This window comes from Chiroxiphia lanceolata, chromosome 1 (assembly GCF_009829145.1).
Source record: "Chiroxiphia lanceolata isolate bChiLan1 chromosome 1, bChiLan1.pri, whole genome shotgun sequence".
Taxonomy (NCBI): Eukaryota; Metazoa; Chordata; class Aves; order Passeriformes; family Pipridae; genus Chiroxiphia; species Chiroxiphia lanceolata.
Window position 1 is genome coordinate 80,430,249 of NC_045637.1, and position 6,603 is coordinate 80,436,851.

The following is a 6,603-nucleotide window of genomic DNA, read 5'->3' on the forward strand; positions in this document are numbered from 1 at the left end:
AAGTCAAGTATAATTAACTGTATTGGGTGTGGCTGAGATGGAGTGCATTTCTCCATAACAGCTCTCACAGTGCTATGCTTTCTAACATTGTTGGTTAGAAAGATGCTGATAATACACCACTGTTCTGGCTACTGCTACCTCCTTCTGCATGCTCAGTCAAGGGCAAGATCCTGGGTGGGGAGACAAGTAGGCCTGTGTAATCATTCCATACCATACGACATCAGCTCAAATATAAAAACTAGGGAAAGGAGGAGGAAGGGGGGCATTCGTTGTTTCCAGTGTCTGCCACCACGCATGCTGAAGCCTCGCTTCTCGGGAAGTGGCCAGATATTGCTGTTGATGGGAAGCAGAGAGTAAACCTTGTTATTTTTCTGTTCTCTTGTTCAAGTGCAAACTTTCACTTTTGCTTTAGTAAACTACCTTATCTCAACTTTTTAATTGTTTTCCATCTTTTACTCTCTCCCCTGTCTGGCTGGGAAGAGGACTGATAGAGCAACTTGATGGGCACCTGGAGTCCAGACAAGGTCAACCCAATATATTAATTTAACAAGAATAAAATAAAGAGAGTAGTGTTCTCTTGAGCAGGCTAATCACCAGAGTTTCATGTCATGAATAGAAGACAGAGTCAGCCAGGAGAAAGAGGGAGAAAACAGAATCATAACATGAGGATGATCACAAATATCAGACATGGTAGAATGTGAGATCTATCCTTATCAATTAAATACTGGAACCTAAAACAAGTAGAGGGCTGGTTTTCCTGCCATCTAACAAATTGCAGGTTTTCTTAGTCCTCTGATTTTTTTATTATTTATAATTATTTATTTTATTATATATTTGTTTTCGACTTTGAAATAAAGTTGTGCTATTAATACAAAACCTAAGTGTGACAAAGGGAAATACTTTCTTTAAAAATTTTATTAGGAAAAGAGAACTCTTAACCATACAAACAGTATGTCTATATGTATACATACATACATAAAATCTTCATAAACTACTTATATGCAGGACTTGAAGGGATACTAAGTATTTTTGCAGATTATACAAAACTGGGAGGAGTCATTGATTCCCTCAAAGGCAGAGAGGCCTTGTAAAGAGACCTGGACAAATTAGAGGGCTGGGTAATGACCATATGAAATCTGACAAGGGAAAGTGCTGGATTATGCACCTGGGACAGGGACACCCTGAATCTTTGTACAGACAGATGCTGGAAAGCAGTGCTACGGAAAGGGATCTGGGGGTCCTGGTTGATGGCAAGTTGAATATGAGTCAGCGGTGCCCTGGCAGCCAGGAGGGCCAACCATGTCCGGGGTGGCATCAGGCAAAGCATCACCAGCCCGTCAAGGCAGGTGATTGTCCCAATTTGCTCTGCACTGGTGAGGCCTCACCTTGAATATTCTGTGCAGTTTTGGGCACAACAATATAAGAAAGATATTAAGCTATTAGAGAGCATCCAAAGGAGGGCTACAAAGATGGTGAAGGGCCTTGAGGGGAAGCCGTATGAGGAGCGGCTGAGATCACTTGGTCTGTTCATCCTGAAGAAGAGAAGACTGAGGGGATACCTCATTTCAGTCTACAACTTCCTTATGAGGGGAAGGGAAGACCCTGATCTCTTCTCTGTGGTGACCAATAGCAGAACCTGAGGGAATAGCATGAAGATGTAACAGGGGAGGTTTAGATTAGATATTAGAAAAAGGTCCTTCACCCAGAGAGTGGTTGGGCACCGGAACAGGCTCCCCAGGGAAGTGGTCACAGTTATAAGTTCAAGATTCAAGTATTTGGAGAATGCTCTCAGGCATATAGTGTCATTCTTGGGACTGTCCTGTGCAGGACCTAGGAGTTAAGACTTCATAATCCTAGTAAGTCCCTTCCAAATCAGAATATTCTGTGATTCTGTCATATGTATGTGTACACATGTACTTGTAAATGTTATATATAGGTATATAACATAGAGATATACATATACATATATGTATGGACCTCATGATCCTTAATTAGTTTTAGTCCAATCTGAGCAACTTGAGTTACCGAAGAAAGGACATCACTGGAACTGGGTCTTGAAAAAATGACAGTACTGTAGTTCAAGTACTATTTTTATAAGCAAGTTTTGAAGTAAAATTTCATAAATAACCCATTGTTAGAAGATGCACTTGACTGGTTGTTGCAACTTACAGAACTTCACAAGATATAAGGTAAAGTACTGGAGCAGGTAAGGAATGGAAATGTCAGAGGGTATCAGTGCTTGCTATGCAAAAAGCAGTAAATGAAATGAAAGAAAAGTTACAGAGTAAGAGGTACATATTATTAAGCACTGAAAACAAAATAAAGCAGAACCACCCATGATGTCCAGTCCTCTGAAGAAAGGATGGCCACTCAACATCTATCTCTTCTGTAAAATTATGATGCTTTCCAGTATTTTCCAGTGTATTAAAAGAAGTTCAACAGCCTTGGTAAAAAACACTGTAAGATAAGTGCACAACAGGTTGAAAGTCACATTCAGTTAACACATATTTGAAATTCACTCAGGTTGCGTGAACATATGATGTGAGATTCTTGCAAGGGCTTGGGATGGACCCAGTTCAAATCACTTTTTTCATGAATGATTCAGACACCAGAGTGTGAAATGCTCTTTGACATTTTGCAGACATCACCAAAACAGGAGAAAAGTAAATACTCTCAAAAACAGATCTGGATGAGCTTGTCAAAATCAGTCTTGTCTCCAATTTAATGAGATCAAGTTAAGAAAAAAAGAGAAGCAATATAAAATAAAGCAGGAGGAAAAACAAAGTTGAGACATATAAAAATAGAAAATATCTGTCAATAGTACTATTTTTAAAAAAGATTTAGAAGTTTTAATGTACTGCAAATCATGTCAATGACACAATATTATAACAGTGGAAAGAAAAATAAAAAGGCAAATATAAGTAATGAAATTATTCTCCTTTTGTCAGTTTTGCTAGTGTCACAGCTAGAATGTTCTCTAGTATAGAGCAGTACTCTTTATGAAAAACACATAAAAGAATAGCTGAGGAGACAAAAAGCATAGTAGAATGAGAAAACAGAAAATACTCTGTGTGAGATACAAAAGATAACTGTTTTGTTTCTAAAAAAAATAAAAATAAGAAAAATGAAGCTACTTATATCTTCTAAAATGCTCATGTGATTGTAGCAGAACTGCTTTGAGTCAATTACAGCTTTGAAACATAACTGTCTAGACTTCTTTCTTAGTGGAATTTCCCAAAAGTGAGCCAACAGTGGAGAGAACATGTTCTCCATTGTCTGTTAGAAAGCAACAGTACTTAATTGTTCTCAGTGTATCATGAGGAAATAAAAAGAATTTGCAGAGTATGCAGTAAGAAAGACAGAAGTATTACTAGGAAGCTAATATTGGAAGAGACAGGCACCAGAACAGACTTGGATGTTAAAAATGTAGACACATGGAAGAAGTGTATTGTTACAGTTTTCTCCAGTTCTACATGTCTGTGGCTTTAAGAGGTTAAAACTAAGCAGTGGATCTGCTTTTGTCACAATTTGATAATATTCATACACCCAGAAAAATGCAATTGACAGATTTCTAAAACTTGAAATAATATTTTTTGAGCCAACAACTCTTGGGTTAAGATTCCATGTGCTTAACTAAAAAAAACTTCCCGTGTAGAACAAACTTGTGCCAATAGATTTTGGTAAAGAAGACCAAAATTCTTTCTGCTATAGTTTTTGATGCTTACACCTGTGCTTGTTTGAAAGACTGTGTATGAAGCAATCACGTTCCACAGAGATCTGTAAACTTTGGTATGAGAGAAGAGTGAATGAGAATCCGTAGATCTTTGAGTACCAGAAGAACTAACAGAGACATGTATGGCATGTATTTAGAAATGGGATGTGACTGACCACAAAAACCTGGTAAGCACTGAAGCAAATATGTTTGCAACAAGACTACAGTACAGATGACTTTTCAATAGAAGTCCTACACTAGCAGATGGATGGCAGTCTTGCAAGTGTGATTCCTTTTCTTGTCATTTCAACCGTAAAATGGACAATGGGCAGCAACCTTGCCTCAGATTTGCAGAGAGAGAAGTAAGGGATAGAGGGCCTTGGGGATGAAATATCAGGCCATAGGAAGTGTTGACTCATAAGAAATATAAAATATTTTAGACAAAAATCAGTTCATTGTCATCAATCAAGAAGAAACTGAGATTAAGCTGGCAACCTTATTTTCCATATCACCACAAGGTATGGTAACTTAACTAATTGAATATACACCTCTTGGTGGTAGTATGAAAGGATAAATGAGTAAAATGCAAGACGGAATGTGTGAGTGACTGAAAACATTTTTACTTAAAACAAAATATCTGTTCCAAAAGATAGTGCTCTGAGTTTTCTTACATTTAATTCTCACGCATATTCTGGAACTCTAATTCAGGATAAAGTCTGAATGAATCACAGAATCATAGAATGGCCTGGATTGGAAATGACCATCTTGTTCCAAAACCCCTGCCATGGGCAGGGACACGTTCCACTAGACCAGTTGCTCAAAGCCCCATCCAGCCTGGCCTTGAACACTTTCAAGGAGAGTGCATCCCCAGCTTCTCTGGGCAACGTGCTCCAGTTCCTCACTAGATCACTAGATTCATAGTATCTAACCTGAACTTACCATCTTTCAGTTTGAAGACATTCCTCCTTGTGCTGTCAGCAAATACTCTTTCCCCATCTTGTAGGCTCCCTTTAGGTACTGAAAAGCTGCTATAAGGCCTCCCTGGAGCTTTTACTTTTCCAGGATGAACAACCTTTCTTAGTAGGAAGGAGGGGGGGGCTCCCGGGGGACTCCCAGCCAGCCCAGGACCCCACCACACACACACAGCCTACCCGGGACCCACCAGTCACACGCGGTGCGGGGGGGCTCCCAGCAACCTGGGACCCCACCACTCACCCGCGGCGCCGGGGGGGAACTCCAAATCATTTACAGTAACACATACAATACCACCTTCAGCAATCCAGAGGATGTCCCTTACACACTGCTCATGTGGAGAAAGGTAATTCAAGGTGTGCCTGCAGTATATGTTAACTGCCTGGTAACAACATACCGTCTAAAGATGGATAAACCAACTGCGGACACGATGTCTGCCTGGATACAGAATGTAGAAGAAGGTATAGAAGCTTCCTCACTCCCACGGGCCAGCAAATTAGATTTCAGGGACAGATTGGGTTTCTGCCACCTGTGCACCCACACTGGGGAGAGGCTTTACGAGTGCTCCGAATGTGGGAACCGCTGCAGAGACAGCCCAAGAGATAGGTCTCGGTCTCCTCCTGTCCCACTCAGAAGGAAAGGAAGCCCCAAGAGCAGGCCACGTGGTGAACTATGATTTTTTCTGTGTGACCAAGGGGAAGACATGAAGAAGTGGGATGGTGAACCTACCTATAAGCTTGAAGCCTGGGTACAAGAATTAAGAAGGAAGAAAGCTATTAAGAAGGCCATCCACGTAGTGATGCAGAGGTCTCAGAAAGAAATCAGTGACCTTTGAGACGCAAAAAGACTGAGACCAACTCCCGTGATCCTGATAAGGAGACCTGATTGGGCAATGCAAAGGTAAGTCAGTGAATACTCTGACCAGGAACAATAGAAGGGCCCTGCCTTCAGTCAGGAGAAGGAAAGGAACGAGAGGGTTTTAGTGATTGCCAGGAACAATAAATCGGGCAAGGAAGGTGAGATACCATCATGTCTGTGTTGGGACCTGCTGGTAAAACTAAAGGGCCAGAAGCAAATGCACAGGTAGTGAAAGCAAGGACACGTATCCTAGGAAGAGTATAGGGAGTATATATAAAGTATCCACCGTGTGGACCCAATGGCCTGGCACATTGGATCTACAGAGACATCGAGCTTTAGTAGACACTGGTGCAGCTTGATGCCATCAAGGCATAAAAGCACAGAGCCCATTTGGATTTCTGGAGTGACAGGAGGATGTCAAGAATTATCGGTGTTAGAGGCTCTGTCAATCAAGCAGGCCCTGCCCAATCAGAATCCCCTCATATTGTAGATGGAGACAAAGTCCCAGTAATTCACTTGAGAGGTATGCTAGGTAAAGCAGTTTGGATTAACCCTGCCTCGAACCAAGGCAAACCCATTCGTGGGATTTTCTTTTCTCAGGGACCAGGATATTCCTGGTGGATAATGAGAGAAGATGGAGAAACCCAGTGTGTGCTTCAAGGAGATTTAACCTTGGGGAAAAATTAATTTATATTCTGGATTGTATGTTGCAGGAAATAAGTCATCAGATGAGGAAGACCTGAACTAAGTTGATGCTGGTGCTCAACAATGAGACAGCCTTAGAAGACAAGACCTGTATAAGCGTGGGATATAGGTGAATATGGGGTATGGGTGTGATGTAAAATGGTATGGAATAAGAAGTGGGGATTGTAGTGGGTTTCTTTAGCTAAATAACACTTCCTTTTCCTCGGAGAGAACCTAAGACAGGTGACCTGATTTATATTGACCAAAGAGATATTCTATACCATATTACGTCAGCTGAGATATAAAGAGAGTGAGGAGGAAGCAGCTCTCTCTCTCTCTCGTCCTGGATAGCTGCCCTGTAGACAGCTTCTCCTTGG